The sequence below is a fragment of the Anthonomus grandis genome, chromosome 11 (genome assembly GCF_022605725.1).
Source record: "Anthonomus grandis grandis chromosome 11, icAntGran1.3, whole genome shotgun sequence".
Lineage (NCBI taxonomy): Eukaryota > Metazoa > Arthropoda > Insecta > Coleoptera > Curculionidae > Anthonomus > Anthonomus grandis.
In genome coordinates this window covers 12878806-12897253 of record NC_065556.1, presented here as the reverse complement: position 1 = coordinate 12897253, position 18448 = coordinate 12878806, and the positions used below count along the sequence as shown (strand labels likewise).

At 31.7% G+C, this 18448-nt stretch overlaps 1 protein-coding gene across 4 annotated transcripts in view; it reads left to right on the top strand.

Moving 5' to 3' along the window:
- The window catches only part of LOC126741885 (uncharacterized), a 151855-nt gene that overhangs the window by 43154 nt on the left and 90253 nt on the right, over positions 1-18448 (top strand). The window contains exon 1 of one of the 4 annotated variants that reach the window (XM_050448348.1): positions 14795-14945. The exons of the other annotated variants lie outside the window; for them this stretch is intronic. The gene's annotated coding sequence lies outside the window, so the exon portion shown is untranslated. Of the gene's footprint in view, positions 1-14794; positions 14946-18448 lie in introns of those variants that run through there. 4 annotated transcript variants of the gene reach the window in all.

The window sequence follows — 18448 nt, the reverse complement described above, 5'->3', positions numbered from 1 at the left end:
ACGACTCTGATATTTACTTTATCTTCATATAGGTGGTGCATAAAAATCTCTTCATTTCTTGTCGTCAATATCCGGTTATATACATCCATTTTAAACTGCTGAGCATTAATCTAATCCTAATATGACATTATCCATGATTTCTGCCACTAGTACTGGCTGTTGGAATGTTGTTAAGCCAATGGTGACTGTAGCTTCATGCAATCCAAGAATCGGTATCCTTTTTCCATTTGCAGACTCCAGACTTAAATTGGGTGGTGCTGAAAGCCTACAGTGTGCTATTATGTTCGGCTTCACGATAGTATGACTTGATCCTGTATCCACTACCAACTCACATTCACGGCCGCATATTTCCCGGTACTACCAAGCACTCTCCAGGATGTGGCAGCCGGTTTAGTCTTATACGTGGGGCTTGGTAGCACCCAGCCAACTTGCGCCCCATAAAGCTGACTAGTTGAAGTTTTCCTGGTTCCTTGGATCTCTTAAAGGCTTGGGGCATTGACGTTTAAGGTACCCCTCCTCGTTGCAATTCCAGCATTGCAATGGTCTTTTAGGTTTCTTCGCTAATAATGATTCAATCTTCTTTAGGCGGTCTTCGAGATCACTTTCTGAAATTCTGATTTGTCTTATTCGTGTCTGCCTTCTAGTTGCTTAAAAAGCTGCCCCATACTCTAGTCAGTCTAGTTAGAGCGTGGTTAGTATCTGGATCTCGAACTCCGTTAATAACACAATTTATAGAAATTTGTTCTAAGAACTCTGTTGGGGCTGAAGGGTAAGCCAGATTTACTAATCGAGCAACATCGGCCTCAAACTGTTGGAGTCTTTCCTCGGGTTGTTGTCTTCTAGATTTCAATTGAGCCTGCTACACTTGTTGTAGATGGGCTTCACCGTATTTCATCTCTAAGGTACGCACCAGTACGTCGAAATTGAGCTGATCCTCAGATGGCACCATTCTTAATATTTCTGTAGCTTCTCCTCTAAGGCTTAGCTTAAAATTGATTGCCTTTTCTTCGTTATCCCAGCGATTTCCCCTAGCAGCGGCCTCAAATTGATTCAAATAGGTGCTTCTTTGCCGTCGAATTTTGGTGGCTTTACTTTCATTATTATTTGCATTTCAGGATCGGGATGAAGAGCAGTCCGTTTTACTTTCATCTCTAGTTCTTGGATCTTTTTTTATACTTGCCCCAATTCTTCTTCTACCGTTGCTTAAAAACCATTGCTTATAAAAGAATTACTTAAAAACTAAACACTATAGATAAAAATAATAAACCAAACGTAAGTAGAACCCTAAAGAAACCCTACGAATCAACTTTAACTACAGAATACTAATAAAAATAGTACAAAAACTAGAAAAATAATTAACGTATTTACATTTTCATAATAATATATTGAAAACTTCATAATGCCCTCTGGTGCATCCTATTGTACCAGATTATCATAAAAGAGCCGAAATCTAACTATCATAAATATCCAGTTCATTAAAAGAGTATACTGAGTTTGGCCAGGGAGGATTTTATTTATAGTATAATTTCTTTTAATGCTAAAACCAGAAACATTGGAAACCAGATGCTTAATAATATTGCTTTATGTATGATATTTTTAATTCTCCTTGTAATTGTTTCGAATTATTGGCCAAGATTGAATTTAGTATAGTAGTTAAAAGTTATCGTCAACTTAATTTTTTATTTTACCTTTCCATCCATACATCTAATACGAAGTACTCACTACGTTCGAGAAAATACAGAGGGATCTCGCTTGGAGGGCTTAAAGTTGTTTAAAGCACACATCTAAAGAAGTTCATTAAAGATATTTGTTAACATAAGTTATCTACCACACCGCTGTTTTTGATTTATATAATAATATTGGTTATATTTTAATTAAAGAAAAAGTTTTATCATTATTTCGCAAATGATAGTAAAGAAATTTATATTTTGGTATAGATCGCGATTCTCGAAGTTATCAATATATCGATTTACAATATATATAGACCTAAAAACGTCAATTTTTTGCCTTTAATTTCTCCTAATTATGCAAGTGAAAAAACTATTAAAATACATACTTTATTACAGTGAATTACGCTTATCAGTACAGTAAGCTCAACCATAAAAATATTTAATATTTCGTTTAATCATATCATTAAACGAAAGAAAAATGGTGAAATTATTACCAAACAGTACAATATTTAAGAATACAATATTTTTTAACCTCAACTATCCTTTCAGGATTATTTCAAGGTCATCTTTGTTTTTCTAAAGATAAAAAATATAATAATTGTAAAACCAAATTTTATTTAATAACTGAGCTCATCATAATTTTTTTTTTATAAAATACTCTTAATAAATGCTAGCGAAATCTGAAGGGTCAATAAACAAAGTTTTGTATTTCAAGTTCAAAAAATAATTCATAATACTGAATAAGAAATCTTCTGACGGCTGTAAAAGTATTTTCAATGCGTCGTATTATATGTTCTGATAATCTGAAAGCTCCTGGAAAATGGCTTTTTGTATACATTGAGTTACATATTTTAGATTGACCTAGATGTTCGCAGAGATAAATTTTATACAGTCTCCTTTGCAATTTAATTAGGAAAAGAGTTGAGAAAATATATAACCTTTTCCACATCAAATTAACAAAGAAGGAAAAGTTATTTATTAAAAACTTTAAATAATTAAAAAAAATACAACTGCCTTATCGCACTTATAAACAAATAATAATTAGTGTCTACTTAAGTTACGCCTATGGATTAATAGTTTATCATTATTATTATAATAATTGGAATTCTTTATATCTCAACCAATGAAAAATTGTGATTGTTGGCAAAATGGTAACTTGAAACTAAGTTTGTGCTCCGCAGCTTCATTTTTTAAGTTATTTACTAAGAATAATCCGGCAAAATTTAGGCCTAAAAAATTAAAATTGATCTTAATATACTGGGAAATTAATAAGATATGACAATTTAAAGAAGTACAGAAATTGCGCAGGTCATTGAAATGCTTAAATATTGTGCTAAAAGTAACAATAGATTTCGAAATTTGATGCCGATATTCGTTTGCTATTAAAAACCCTTTAATAGGAACCGAAAGTCCGTAAATCTATCGAAACTCTAGGCCAAAACATCAAAGTTCTGCGTTGGTACCTGCCAACTTCTTGAATGGTTTGCAAGCGAGATGCGTTGCCAGTTGTTAGCCAGACCGTCAGCCTTCTTAAATCTGGACGTATACCACACCGTGATTCATAAGTAAAAAATTTGCATGTTCGATTCATCCTAATCTTCTTGCGCCATTTCCACGGGAAAGTACTGGGCCTCTAACGGGACGTCTGGCGTAAAAATATTTTTCATTTATCTTAATTGTTAGGTTGTTGAGGAGTGCCACTATGGCATGGCCATGAACATTTTTAAGCTCCCTTCTTAACTGGTTGGAAGTAATATTGTGCTTCTAGGGTATTTCGTAACACCTAAAGGCAATGTTATGTATGTTTTTTTCTCACCTCATAAGTTTTTTCAAATCTCTGCAATAACCTGCTTAAGTAGAATTTACAGCTTCTGCGACATCACCGATGTTCATACCGCTCTGTATCATACCAAGAACTTGAAACTGTAATTCATGATTAAGCCTTTATATGATGACTATATTGCATGCACAATCAATATAAGGTTTCACTATTATAGAATTTACACTATTTATATATTATCACCAAAAATAATTTCATATGATAAATGTAATAAGGTATATTCAAAGGAATTTTCAATAAATAATAAACACAATTTATCTTATAATAGATATTATTTTGTCCCCTAGACCATTTTGATGTGTATTTACATATTAATTTTAATATTATAATTTTTTTTTAATTTAAAGCTACTTTTTACTTCTTTTCTTTCCTCTTCAACTCTTCAACCTTCAGTTCAATTAACGATTGAACAAATCGAAAATATCAGCATGTTTTTAGCTAAGCCCATATGCTGTAACATTGATACTAACATTTCTAGGAGAAGAAAGTGGTAATTTTGGAGAGATCTCATTTTACTAACTTGCTAGTAATAAAGCTAGTAGGATTTCCCACTGTTGTATCGGTTTTCAATTTATTGTGCAATTTATAATGAGTTCTTTAATTAAAACTGTTTCATACGAGTATTAAAAATGAACTCTTACGTTTATGTTCGATTTAGTTTTTGTTCCCAGCTGTTACATTATATTTAATGTGAAATGTATGGTCCACATTTACATTAAATATCTGTTTATTACTTTTCCAGTATACCGATAAATTTAAAGCAGTGTGTCGATTAATTGGGGCTATCAAATACCGTGCGCAAAAACCATACAAATTATGCATTTAAATAAGAAATTTTATATTTAAAATATTCTATTATATATAATTAATATTTAATTAAAATTATCGCATGACTTTTTTCGCTAAGCTCGCAAAAAAAGTGTAAATTTTAAAGTTTATGGAATTAGGACATTTGGAAAGTGTGCGTGCATAGAAAAATAAATTACAAGTAGATGCAAACATATTTTTTAAAAGAAATAAAATAAGAATAATCTCCTCTGTTATTTAGTGCAATAATAATTGGTTATTTTAATTTAAATAAAATAAAAAAGAAACTTTTAAAAATATGACTACTTAAGACTTGATCAGCGGCCATTAGAAGCTAATTGCTCTAATTGTTCACTGTAGATATTGTAGCCGTTTACTGTTCGTTAAGGTGTAAATTAAAACACTCCAGGTAAAAAAATAGTCGACTGATTTATTTTACACGTGCATAGTAAACATGATCACCTAAGACTACTATAAATATTTATATCGACTTAAAAGTCTCGCATGTATTCAGTTGTTTGATAATTTGTTTATATAATTTTAATATGTGCTTTTTATTAGTGAATACACAAGTGGATCTGATAATGCCTAGTATGAACAAAACACGTGTAATCATCTGACTTTAATTTAATAAATTTGAGCCCTGTAACTTGGAATTTGTTTTCATTTCTATTTACCACAATAATGATCACTTAATGGCCAGCAAGAAACTACTTGCAAAACATCAACAATATCCTTAAAATAAACAATAAATCCACTTGACTTAGAGTCTCTTTTCTCTCTCTGTCACATAGTTGAGTGTACTCAACTGCCTGGAAGTAATTAAAATATTCTTCCAGGCAGTAGAGTTGGAATCTCTTTTTTTCTCTCTATCACATGTCACTTGAGTAAATTAACTAAGATATTTTAATTTTTACAGGCAGTTGAATTGGAGACTCTTTTCTCCCTTTATCACATGGTACGTAAGTGCAGTCAACTGCCTCGAAGAAATTAAAATATGGTACCGAGGACTTAGACTATTTAAATAGAGCAGAGATAGCAATTTACTATATAATAACAGATTAGTTTTTTTAGGCTAATATTTTTTTGTACTTTTTCCTTTGTAAGATTTGTTCCTATTTTTTGTTGTATTTTGTTTGCTAATTTTTTAATACTTGCACATTGTTGATTCGTTTATTCATCACTTATATGCATTTTTTTGCTGTTTTTCTGTTACAAATCTCATTGACTGTTTTCCATATTTTTATTATCACCTTGTGTTTGCTGATTTTTTATTCTGCATACTGTTTTTGTAATTTCATTCTTAGTTTACTAAACCCTTTTTTTGCTTTATCAAATTCTCTTTCGATAGGTTCATTTTGTATCTTTTTCCATCTTACACATAGTTTATCCCTTTCTTTAATTGTTTGTATTTTCATTTATCAGAGTTCTCGAATGTGTCAATATTTCCAAGATTTTTTTATATAATTAGGAAGAAATTTTATATAATTTCTGGAGAATTACCACAATAATGATCACTTTATGGCCAGCAAGAAACTCTTCGCAAAACAATAATATCCTTAAAATAAATAAAAAATCCAGAGATTATTCTTACTCATAAATTCAACTCATCATTTGGATCCAGTACTTGCTGGAGGATTATTTGATCTATTTCCATGAAACTTTCTTGGCAATCTATTTCTATGTACGAAAAAAAAACTGTTTTATTACCTAAACTTTATAATAATTATACATCAAACGTCCTTAAATTACCTTGCTCATTTACTAAGGTTATTGTATACTTTTTTAATTCTTGTCATTACTACTAGAGTAATAAAATCTCCTAAATGTAATTGCTGGTACGTTCTCAGATAACCTGTTTTTACTCTTATTAAGACTTTCCTTTAATATCTTTACGACATATTTTCAAAGCTTCTTTAAGACATCTAATTGATGTGACACTACTCGTTGATCTTTTATAATTTTTTCCAGGCAGTTGAATGAACTTATACGAGTTCCATGTGATAGAGAGAGAAAAGAGATTCCCACTCAACTGCCTGTAAGAATAATTTAATTACTTCCAGGCAGTTGCACTGGCCTCCTAGCAGCGGGGGCTTCTTTTACAGTGTGGTGACTTTAACTGGAATAAATTCAGTTAAAACTAATCAAATTTTATCTCGCAAAATTTCCCGACCCGTCGATTTTTGTTTATTTTTTTTCACATTTCAAGATAGTTTTTGTATTTTTTCACCTACAGAGGGGGTCCAAATTAACCCCAACTTTTTTTTTTTCAAATGGAAAGCCACTTTTTTTAAACTCTCATTGAAAAGAGCCCTTTTTCTTGATTAAATTGCCCTATTTACTTTTGTGATTATCTAAAGGAGAAATACGAAAAAAAAACATTAAATTATTAAAAGTTGCATTTAATGTATAAGATGCTCAAAATGAGCACCATTTACTTGTTGGCAAAGCCCAAGACGATAATAAAATTCGTTTCTGACATTTTCTGACACTTCCAATCCATCTGTTTGGAAAATTGTCATCTAAATACTGGCGTACATTAAGGGTATAATGTGGGGGAGCACCATCTTTTTGCATCCAGATTCTTTCATCATACAAATCTGGATCGAACTGACTCGGATATAAGGCACGTAAGACTGGAACTAGTTCATGTTCAAGAAATTCTAGATATCTTTCCCCAGTTAAAGCATCATTGAAGAATATGGGCCCTATAAGTTGCCTGCCAATTATGCCAGCCCAAACATTAGTTTCCTGGGGATATTGTGTATTAGTTTCCCTTACCCAGTGTGGGTTCTCGTCAGACCAGTAGCGACAGTTCTGCTTATTAATATGGCCATTTAGGGTGAATGTAGCCTCATCAGAAAAAAGGATCCGCTCCGAAGATATGCGATTTTCGTCAATGGCGTTCATCATTAATTCACAGAACTGAACTCTGCGATCTGGATCGTCTTCCAATAACTCTTGAACGGGTTGCATTTTATAAAGTCGTTTGTTTACACTTTTTAAAATTTTTAGCACAGATTTATGATGAATAGAGTTTTCGCGAGCCACTCTCCTGGCTGCAGTTACCGGATTTTCTTCCATCGCTAACAATACATTTAATTGGGTGTTTTCATCGATTTTAGAAGACCTTTGTCTTGAAACATCCCTCACGTGCCCAACTTCTCGAAATCTGCTTTCGATTTTACTAACCGTACCTTGGTTAATAGGTGGCAAATTTGGATATTTCTGCCTGAATAAGTGGACAACCTCTAGCTGAGTACGACTTCTGTCCCCATAACCAATCATCATTAAGATTTCAATCTTGTGGGATTCGGATAAATAAGGCATTTTTTCAATATAAGTAAACCTATTTAACAACTGGTTGAAATTCACTTTAACAGTGACACTACAACAATGTCAGGAAATGTCTCGATACCAATAAAATAAACAAACATACCAAAAATTTACCAACACAAAATATTTCGAGACTTTTAATAATTTAATGGTTTTTATTTTTTTTTCGTATTTCTCCATTAGATAATCACAAAAGTAAATAGGGTAATTTAATCAGGAAAAAGGCTCTTTTCAATGAGAGTTTAAAAAAAGTGAATTGAAAAAAAAAGTTTGGGTTAATTTGGACCCAAAGTAGGTGAAAAAATACAAAAACTATCTTGAAATGTGAAAAAAAATAAACAAAAATCGACGGGTCTCAGGAATTTTGCGAGATAAAATTTGATTAGTTTTAACTGAGTTTATTCCAGTTAAAGTCACCACACTGTATACTCGCTAGACCATGGTTGCACAGACTTATTAATACTAGGGGCCACTCGTGCAAATCATGAACTGATGGCGGGCCGGCCGCCAGAAGTACAGGTAAATAAATACAATAAAGAATTGATAATAATTTATTAAAATTATAAAAGAATTTCTTAATTTGAAGCGTGACACTGCATAGTGCTTACAATCTTTTTTACATTTGGCTCAAATTTACGTAAAGCAACACGTAAAACTGCTTCCAAACTTTCATTTGCAAGACGGTTTCGATTTTTTGTTTTATTATTATTTAGTATTGAAAAAGTTTGTTCACATATATAGGTAGAACCAAATAAGCTGGTACATTTCAGAGCATTTATGCGCAACTCTTTGTACATATTTTTATCAATGCCGCGGTAAAAGTTCAGCAAGTCTCCTTCGTTCGAATTTGTTGCGTAAATCTTGGTCGTTTTGAATGTCGATAATTTCTAACTGCATTGACTCTGGCGCATTTTCAACTGAAATTGTGAAAGGATTGCTGAATATGTCCAACAGAGGTTTCACTTTTTTACTCCGAAAATCTGCTTTGAAAAGATTCAATCAAAATATCTAGCTTTTCTACATAACTGTAATTAGTCGCAGTTTTGTTGAATTTTTCAGCCATTTTCTTATAATTCGGAAAATGATTGTAATTTCCAGAATTCAGTTGTAATCTGAAAAGTGTCAGCTTGCATTGAAAGGATGATACATGAGTGTAGAGCTGGGATATCAGTTGATTTTTGCCTTGAAGCCGTGTGCTCAAGACATTCAAATGATTTGTAATGTCAAGTAAAAAAGCCAAATCACACAACCAATCAGGATTTTTAAGTTCCGGAAAATCCCTTTGCTTTTCCGCCAGAAATATTCAAATTACTTCTATTAAATTTAGAAATCGTTCCAATGTCAATCCTCGACTTAGCCACCTTACTTCTGTATAATACAGTAAATCTCCGTATTTGCTTTCGATGTCATCAAGGAATTATTTGAATTGTCTGTGATTGAGTCCTCGTGATTTTATGAAATTTACAGTCCAAACTCCCACTTTCATGACATTTCGAAATTCAATATTTTTAGAACAGAGGGCTTCTTGGTGTATAATGCAGTGAAATCTGCATGAGATCTTCAGCGTTTATGTTTTTTAAGTAACTAGCCCGGAATTGACACCATCGAAGGAGCACCGTCAGTCGCAACTCCCGATAATTTTGATCAGCCCAAATCAGTTTTTGAACACTCATCCAAAAGTACATTAAGTATATCAACTCCTTTGGTTTGACCTTTCAATGAACACATTCCTAATAACTCTTCTAAAACTTCAAAATCTTGAGTAACACCTCGTATCAATATGAGAAGTTGAGCTGTGGAACTAATATCAGTGGATTCGTCGAGTACTAATGAAAAAAATTCAATGATCTTAGTTTTTTTAATTAATTGTTTCGCAATATTACCTGACAAAGACATAATTTATCTTTGGATAGTTATACGATTCAGTTGAATTTTCTCAAAATTTTTTGCTGGTTCTGAACAGATTTTCTTACCGGCAATTTCTAAGCATTCGTTTACAAAATTGCCATCATTGAAGGGGCGACTTCGCTTTGCTGTCATTCGAGAAATGTCATAACTAACTTCTGTAGCTGTTTCTGAAACTTGAATCAGTTTTGTAAACATAGCTTGCTGACCAATAAGCTCCCGTTTTAAAGACAACATTTTTTGCTTTCTTAATTTGCCTGTAAACTTGGTAAAAGAAGGATGCTGCGTTTCACAGTGCCTTTTTACATTATATTCCTTTGCAATCGCAACAGAATTCTTGCAAATTAAACAAGCGACTTTGTTATTCGACCATACAAAAAAGTATTTCTTAGTTTAAATTTCTTGAAACTGCCGATTTTCATCCTAAACCCCACGTTTTTTACTAGGTTCTGGCTTCTCCATGTTGCGTTCTAATTTTGGGGGGATTAACACAACACCTAAAAACAATTACTGTCCCTACTTAAATTAATCATCCTTTTTTAATTTATCAAAAATAATTGATTAAATAGTATTCCTCAGATATTTTAATATTTTAATACCGATTTTATATCTGAAATAATGGCATAGTTATTACAGTTAGAGAAATTCTGAAAAAAAATTGTAATTTATTTATTTTATTTTAATATTTGGCCAACATTAAAGCTAAATTTGAATAAAGTCGATTAAATAGGTAGAGAAACACTTATCAATAACAGAGTTTTACTTACGATTTCACAATTCAATTATACACGGCACTTAACGGGTTAACACTGCAACACGAAATCTACATTGATTGTGGATCAAAATATATGACACCGGCTAGTCGAGTTAAAATCTACACTAGAAATATTGCCTCCCTAAAACACTATTAAACTGCACTTATTCTCAAGCATTTATTACTTCGCTTTGTATTTTCGCGCTTATTTCTTTCTGTTGACACTTCACAGTGTCGGTCGCTGCGCTTAGCGTGGCTTTTATACTGCGCATACTACTCTGAAAGCTTCGTGTATAGTGTGAAGCTACTAGTACCTACGCGAGCAATCGGGAATTCAAGCAAGCCGTCTGGCTTGCTTACATCGCGCTAGAAAATTCTTGATTTCTCTACTATTTTGAACTTTATATAAAGGCGGCAAGCGATGTTACTTGACTTAGGATTTTTGGGCGCTAGATTCAAATAGCGCGCGCGCGAGATTCAAATTACTTTTCGACCAAATATTTTTGGTTTTATCTGGGATAGAATTCAATATTTTTCGAATGTATAAAAGTATTATTTTTGCTGTAGCGGGCACCGGCGCATGCGTTAAACCATGGTTCCGGAAGATTCGCTAACCTTCCACCTGTCTCCAGAGATATTGTGGGTGTGACCGCTTGCTTCACCGTGATTATCCGAAATGCTAAACTGGAAGAACAGCTAATACATCTTTATGCTGAAAATCTTAAAGACATTATATGAAAAAGGTCAGACCAGTACCCATGATTTAAGGCAAAGAATATTGACATCACAGCATTGCTCGCAGAACGCTATAGGAAGATAGTACGAAACAAATCGATAATGTAATATTAGAGAAATTCTATTCGACAAGATGTATAGTATCACTGCTGCCTGTATAGTATAATGACATGTAAAAATCCATCTTAAACGTTATTTAATGTAATGTCTTAAAATATACTGTTTTTTATATTTGTTTGCAAGTCATAATCGACATACAGGAAACGTACCAATCCTGTTACAAAGTAATACTAAAATGTTGCATAAATGATATATTACAGTTATGTCAGTGATGTACATTCAATTATTTTTCCAAATATTTATGTATGTCCGTTCAATATAAGATTGTAATATTGCTCAGATGCTTAGAACATTAAAAGGCTAGAATTATCATTGCCGTGGAATTATGGGCAGTTTGTTTGCTTGCATACATCTCTGATGCCTTGATACCAAATGCTTACGTAGAAATGGCAAAAAACATTTTATAATATCGTAAAAATATGTCACCTATTTTGACAGATCAAAACAATTCTACTATTCCCCTTTAATAAAATCTGAAGCTTTTTTTAAATAAAACATGATAAGATACTCTATTAAGAACCCAACATTCAAAGTTAAAAAAATGTAGATAACGTATATTAGAGAAAAGGGCAACAACATCGCAACGCCGCTTGACGGCATTGTTGATTCTACCGACACAAGGAATCTTTACCAGTGACGTCGTCAAAAATATTTACATGATAAGTATTTATTAGTAGTGGATTATGCTTTAAATATAAACAATATTACCCTTTATAAGCTCTTTATGCGTTTTTTTAATGTACTTCATTAGCGTAAAGATAAATAGAAAATATATTTATGTAAATTAAATGTTTTATAATTATTATAGATTTCTTAATAATTCATTAATAAGATACAATTTTTTAACATATTAATAGTTTTTCTTCTAACACAACCAAAATGCATAAAATCAGTCCTGTTAAGAAAACCATGGACAAAAATCCGGTTTTTTATTTGTTATAGCCTATTAATAAATAAGTATTTTCAAAAAAAAAATAAAAAAATTTAAATTTAAAAAGATTAACATTCTTGTAATTCACACAAACTTCACATTCAAGTTTTTATTTAGATTTATTTCTATGATCTCCTATTCTACGTCTATGGTGACGGTTCTTCCTTGATATGATATTATGACAGCATCAGAATTTACTTGTGAAAAGATTCGCTTGAATCGTCTTTTTTCCATGGTGCGATACAAGTTTTTGCCATCGGAACAGTTCTTAAAAACACTCAAATGAGACTTTCCTTTTTCAACCAAAAACTAAAGAAAAAATACAGAACTTCATAAATGCTGAATGTAAACAAAGCCGTTTGACAAGATATCAGCTTTTGCTTGCGGCGATGCCGTCCAAAATCCATAACACATAAGTTAAATTAACATTATTATATGTGTTAATTCATAACATGAAAAGTTCCTCTTTTGCAAATATGTGTAAACTTGACAACAGAGAATCGGTAAATATGTTTATAAACAAAACACCTCCTTTGCCTCGCACGTATTGAACTCAAACAAAGTGGTTGCTTACTGATTCTAGTCTTTCAATGTTCTAAGCTCAGATGTTAATGAACTTTTGTTGTTGTTTGGTTGTGCTCTCGCTACCTGAATTTGTCATTTGAGTGAAATTTACTTGTGGATCGGCAGTCATCTTTTATATTTTTTAGGCTTGGTCGTTCTCTGTTCCTTTTACCGTTGATTGAATAATAGGTATTATACATATACGTATTACCCATATTCTCAATCAATACTTTTACCTCTGTTCCTCTATTCTTTTTCCAAAGTTTTATAGTTTTTCTTACTCGTTTTCTGTTTATGTGTCTATATTTTTTTAATTTTTTTGAATTTTTGCGTTGTAATAGCTGCTAACCCACACCGCGCCTGTGCCTTTTCAGCTGGTGAAAGTTGAAGTTAAGTTATATAGGTAGGGATTTTATTTTTTGTTTTGAAACCTTTTAGGTATTAAGTAATATAAACTTCCAATTAGTTACTCGAAATTGTTACTACTATACTTACATACTTACATAGTTATAATAGTATACTTTTAATACATGAGGTGTGCAAGTGAGCACGATATTTATTTTTCTTTTATTTCAATATATGTTGGGTATTCTATCAATTTAGATAAGATTTTAGACTGCCCTATATAGATTTATCCAAATCGCCTCTCAAGTTTATTTTGGCTATTATAAGAAAATTGACATTTAAAAATACACAGGGGCTTGCGGGTCTGTCTGTTTAATATCACCAAATTAACATAACGTTACATTATAGATACATATCGATGCTAGCTGGGGCAAGATCAATGGCAAAAATCAGCATTTTCTAATCTCTGCTATCCAGACGATACGGTCCTGATAGCTACAGATAGGGAGGAGGTTTTAACCCTGTTAACTGTCGGGAAACCATATTCATGGATATGGCTTAAAGGGCAGCTTCAACAAAAATAAAATAATAGTTGTTGATATGGCAACTTAAATACTAGAATTACCTATGATAAGTAGAAAGTATGATATGGTTTAACGATTTAGTTACTTGGGTTACTTCTTTATAACTCGGGTATCTGCGAACCAAAAATATGTAAGCGCATCGAGTTAGCACATTTAGTTATGATGTGGATAACTAAAATTTAGATAAAGAGAACTTTCAGCTCGTAAAAGCACTGTTTTGCGCAATATTTATCTACAGTCAGCCTTTGCTATGCCGTGCTGGCTTAGAATTCTTAAATGAGGTTAACTTGGTTGAATTTTAAAGTTATATGGATTAGAGATAATATAAAAAAGCTTGAAAGAAAAGCTCGTGAAAGTGCGTAGACATGAATGCTTTTCTCCAGCCCTGGAAGCAGGAAGTCGGCATGAATGGTTATGAATATTATACCAAGGGTCATCAATTATATGACTAATCGAATAACTTAAACACATCGGACACAATATTGAACTGGAAAAAAGAAGTTAGACCGAAGAAGTTAAGAATGATTTGCTGACTAACTATTGTCATTTCTTATCTATTAAAATGCTAAAAGATTTTTTCAAAACGTTTTTTTTCTCTTTTATGCATTTTTTCATTAATCACACCAATACAAATATTCTGTAATATAGCTTAAAAAAACGTAAATGCTATTTTGATAAATATTATTATAATTCAATTCGCGCTACAAATTTTAGAGGTAATGAAGAATTTATGCGAGAACTGAAAGTTAAAGAAAAATTTAAAGAACAAGGAGTAAGATACAATTATTTAAAACAATATTGGCTAATAATACTAATATTAATTGAATATAATATATAGCATTAATCTATATAATTTTGTAGTGTTACTAAAAGATTATTTACTACCGACTAGACATCTTTTTTCTTAATTAACTTTTAATTTTCAGTCATTTCGTCTAGTATTTCTAATCATAAAGCTATTTCCCCAGAATGACGTATGACGTCAAAATTTTGTCATTTAATCACGTAGTCAGCAAAATGCCCTTTTTGTGACAATAAAAAGAGAGTCTTCTATTAAATTTTCTAGAATGTCAATTTTGACGTATAAAAAAAATTAATGTATCACCGGTATCAAATAAGTTTTATTGTTATCAAATAATTTACTTATTTGATAATAATACACTTATTCATATAATAATTCACTTATTTGATAACAATAAAACTCAATAAAATAAGTTAAAACTTCGTTTACATTTTTAAGTACAGTCCCGTTTGTGAATGGCGTTCATGATAGCGGCGGCGTCGTTGGTGCACTACTTGTGCGTTTTGATGCAAATTTGTGTTTTGTGATATTTATTGCAGTACACTTATACGGGTAAGTAGGTATAAATATTGTGGTACTATTGATTTGTATCTTTCAGCAAATAACTTTCCTATATTGTGATGTTATATAATCTACAATCACAAAAATTTTACAGCATTTCTGTTTGGCAATTGATAGTTGCCGGTTTGGTCCTTCTAGTTTCTTTATAATGCAGGGCCCAATCGTAATCACCTTACTTTGATATTGGTTGAAGTATTGTATTTAATTTTGTTATAGAATAATGTTTTTATGATTTCTTACTTTTTTTACATGTCACCGCATCAGACTTCAACAGTAAAACCTCTAGTGAAAGTGTTAGTTATTTAGCTGCAATTGAAATAAGCATTTTATTATTAAGAAGAATATAGGAATAGATAAACAAATAAAAAATTTAAAGTGATTTTCAGTACCTTTATTTAAAATAAAAAAACTACCTAACCTTGCAATTTTTTATATTTAATTAAATTTTGTTAAATAAAGTTCTCCTGTTTGACCTGTAGAGAATGTTCACCTATGAGTCAAAATTAAATCATCTTATAATGAAAAAGAAAATAGATATAAATATATCTGTTAAATCAAAGTGTTGCGTTAAATAACATCGCATTTTCGCACTACATTTTTATATTCACAAGAAACATACTACTACATTTTTAGTATAAATGTAAAAGACTATAAACTCCTTAGCTACTAGCCTTACTAGCCAGCAGATATACATATTTTACCAAATTTGAGAGCTCTGTATAAAAAAAAACTTCAATTCAAACGCAATTAAACATTTAAAGAATAGGTCAGTAGAAGCGTCACTAAAATGTCGTCAGTAAAAACGTCTTTAAATGGTTAGTAATAGACTTCTCATTCCCGTCACCTGACTGATCAGTATATTATTTCATACTATTTCATCGTCATTATTGCTGACGTTTTTGTCACGGTTTTGAGACGTCGGTCTTAATCAGTTCTCAATCCAGAGTAAATTTTAACATATTTGCTGGCTCTATTGAGTCAGCTAACATATTGATATAAAATTCTAGCAACTACGCACGTATCATCTTATTCTGTCGCAATTTATATGGCAAAATATTAATTGCAGTTTTTCTATACGAATGCTCAAAGTAAAGAAATGCATTCATTAATAGTCTTATATTTTATAATTTTTTTTAATAGATCAGTAGTCAGTCATCTTTCACATTTATAGATATATATCAGCCTGCTTAGTCTAATTGAAAAAGTAAAATTTGGATCAACAACTAATAAACTCAGATACAAAAAACCTATCTACTAACTGTTTACATCTAGATTTTTAATTTGTGAATTGTCTTCTTGTAGTTAACTTACGAATTTCCTTTTATTGGCTCTTAAATAATAGAGAAATGATGTAAGGAACATTTACTATTCATTATCTTCAAAACGAATGAAATGGTGTTTTTCAGTATAAAGTATTAAATGAACACATCCACATCTCAATATCTATGCTCAAATTGAAACTAAGGATGAGCCCACTATGAAAAGCATGAAACCACAAAAACGAGACAATGTTCTCTCGTCAATCTCGTCAGAATTCTCGGTGTAATCCATTCATTAGCTCTCATTAGGCTGGATGACAAGCTTAGGAATTTTTTTCGCTTTCAATAGAGACGGGCAGTTACTAAGCCTACATCCACATTGGTACGTAATTACGGATACGTGAGGCTATCAAGCCGATCCGTGACTTTTATCCTATCCACAAGAGACAAGCAAATCCGTAAAATAACGTTATATTTTTACTCGAGTTTTTGATGTTTACAGTTTTGGCCTCCCACAATTGCTTCAACCTATTTTTATGCCTTGATTATAAAGGGGTTCTCGGATCCCATAGAGGCCACTAAATTTAAAATATTGTCCTCATTGGCGCAAAGCTCAAACCATTCTCCATATATACAAAGAAACCTTGGTGTTCCAAATAATTTTGCCTTTGACTATTAATTAAAAAGCCGCAACATTTAAAATATGTGGAACCCGGGGTCGAATCCAAACTCAACATTCTAAACAGAACGGTAAAAATTCAAAAATAACAATAAAAAACAAATAGTATAATACAAAAATACGGAATGAAGTTCGAATTAACCAACTTCTATCTGTGTTTTCCTTCACGTGAAACCTTTCGAGTCTCTTATTGGCTGATAGCAATCACGTGGTCCCAACGGATCCGTAATTACGTATCAATTTTTTTCAAAGATTCCGGCTAAGGCCTAAGTGAAGTGGTATTTGAATCACTATCACCACATTACAGATGCAGAGTCCTTTCAATGATTCTTTTTTTTTCAAACATTTCCAATCACTTCTAAGCAATGAATTGAAATGTACTTATACAAAAAATTTAATGCTTCAGAATTACTGGGGAGACAAATTAAAAAACATTCATGAACATAATAAAATAAAAGGAGAACAAAGACCTAAGAATATATAAAGATCGGTTGCAGCGAAATTTGATTTTCCACTTTAGTCGGTATCGAATCGTCAAGACGACGCTTTGACGACGTCGGATACTTACGTCAGTAGGTATTTAATGTAATTTAATAGCACATAATATCGAATTGTTACTTTGGTAAAGCTCTTGTAGCATTATGTCGTTGCAAACCGAAATGCTATATTAAGAATGCTATATTATTATCGGTTTGCAACTTTCGCTTTAAAGCTGCTTCATTAGAGCTCTATTAAAGTTCGTTTTTATTATTTCCATTTCAAAACGAATCACCATAAGTGTTTTTCTGACAAATACGCGCTTAATTAGATATGCAGCAAGTTTTAATTTTATATTTGATAGTCTTGATTTGTGTGTAATTTGATTGAAACCTCACTTTGATATGATTCAAATTATTCCTCTGAGTTCGAGACCATTATAAAGAGATAGACAAAAATATATAATGACGTATATATATAAGATGAAAACGTGAAATTAAATGAGGTGGTAGCATAACAGAACTAAGGTACTATATAATCATCAAGGTTTAAATAAAATTCCGGTATCGTAATAAATTTGTATTCAGTTGTTACATGACCAAATCGAGATTAAAATTAAACATCAAGACAAAATATTATCTTCTTATGCCACGCCGCACACTACCTAGAAGTCTAATTTTGTAATTTATTTGTTGATCGTTCTTAGAATTGGTTTTTTTATATTCATAACTCGTTCCGCAGTATATTTTCAACATTCCTTTAAAAATCAATGTGCTTACCCTGCAGGAAGATCATCAAGAGAGCACTATACAAGCTTGTATCAAGATAGAGAAAATTCTAGAAAGCAAAGTGTGATGCTGAATGCCTTTCTAGATATAAAGTGTGCGTTTGACAATAGATCAGTTAAATCTACAATAAAAGTCATAAAGGGATTTAGTGTAATGTCAGAGAAAAAGAGTTTAACCACCAGTGCATAAAAGTGCTATTTATCAACATGCAAAAATTACAGAGTCTGGGACCTCTAACACAGCAAGGTAAAGAAATTACTTTGTTGAGAGAAGTTGAATACTTAGATAAAT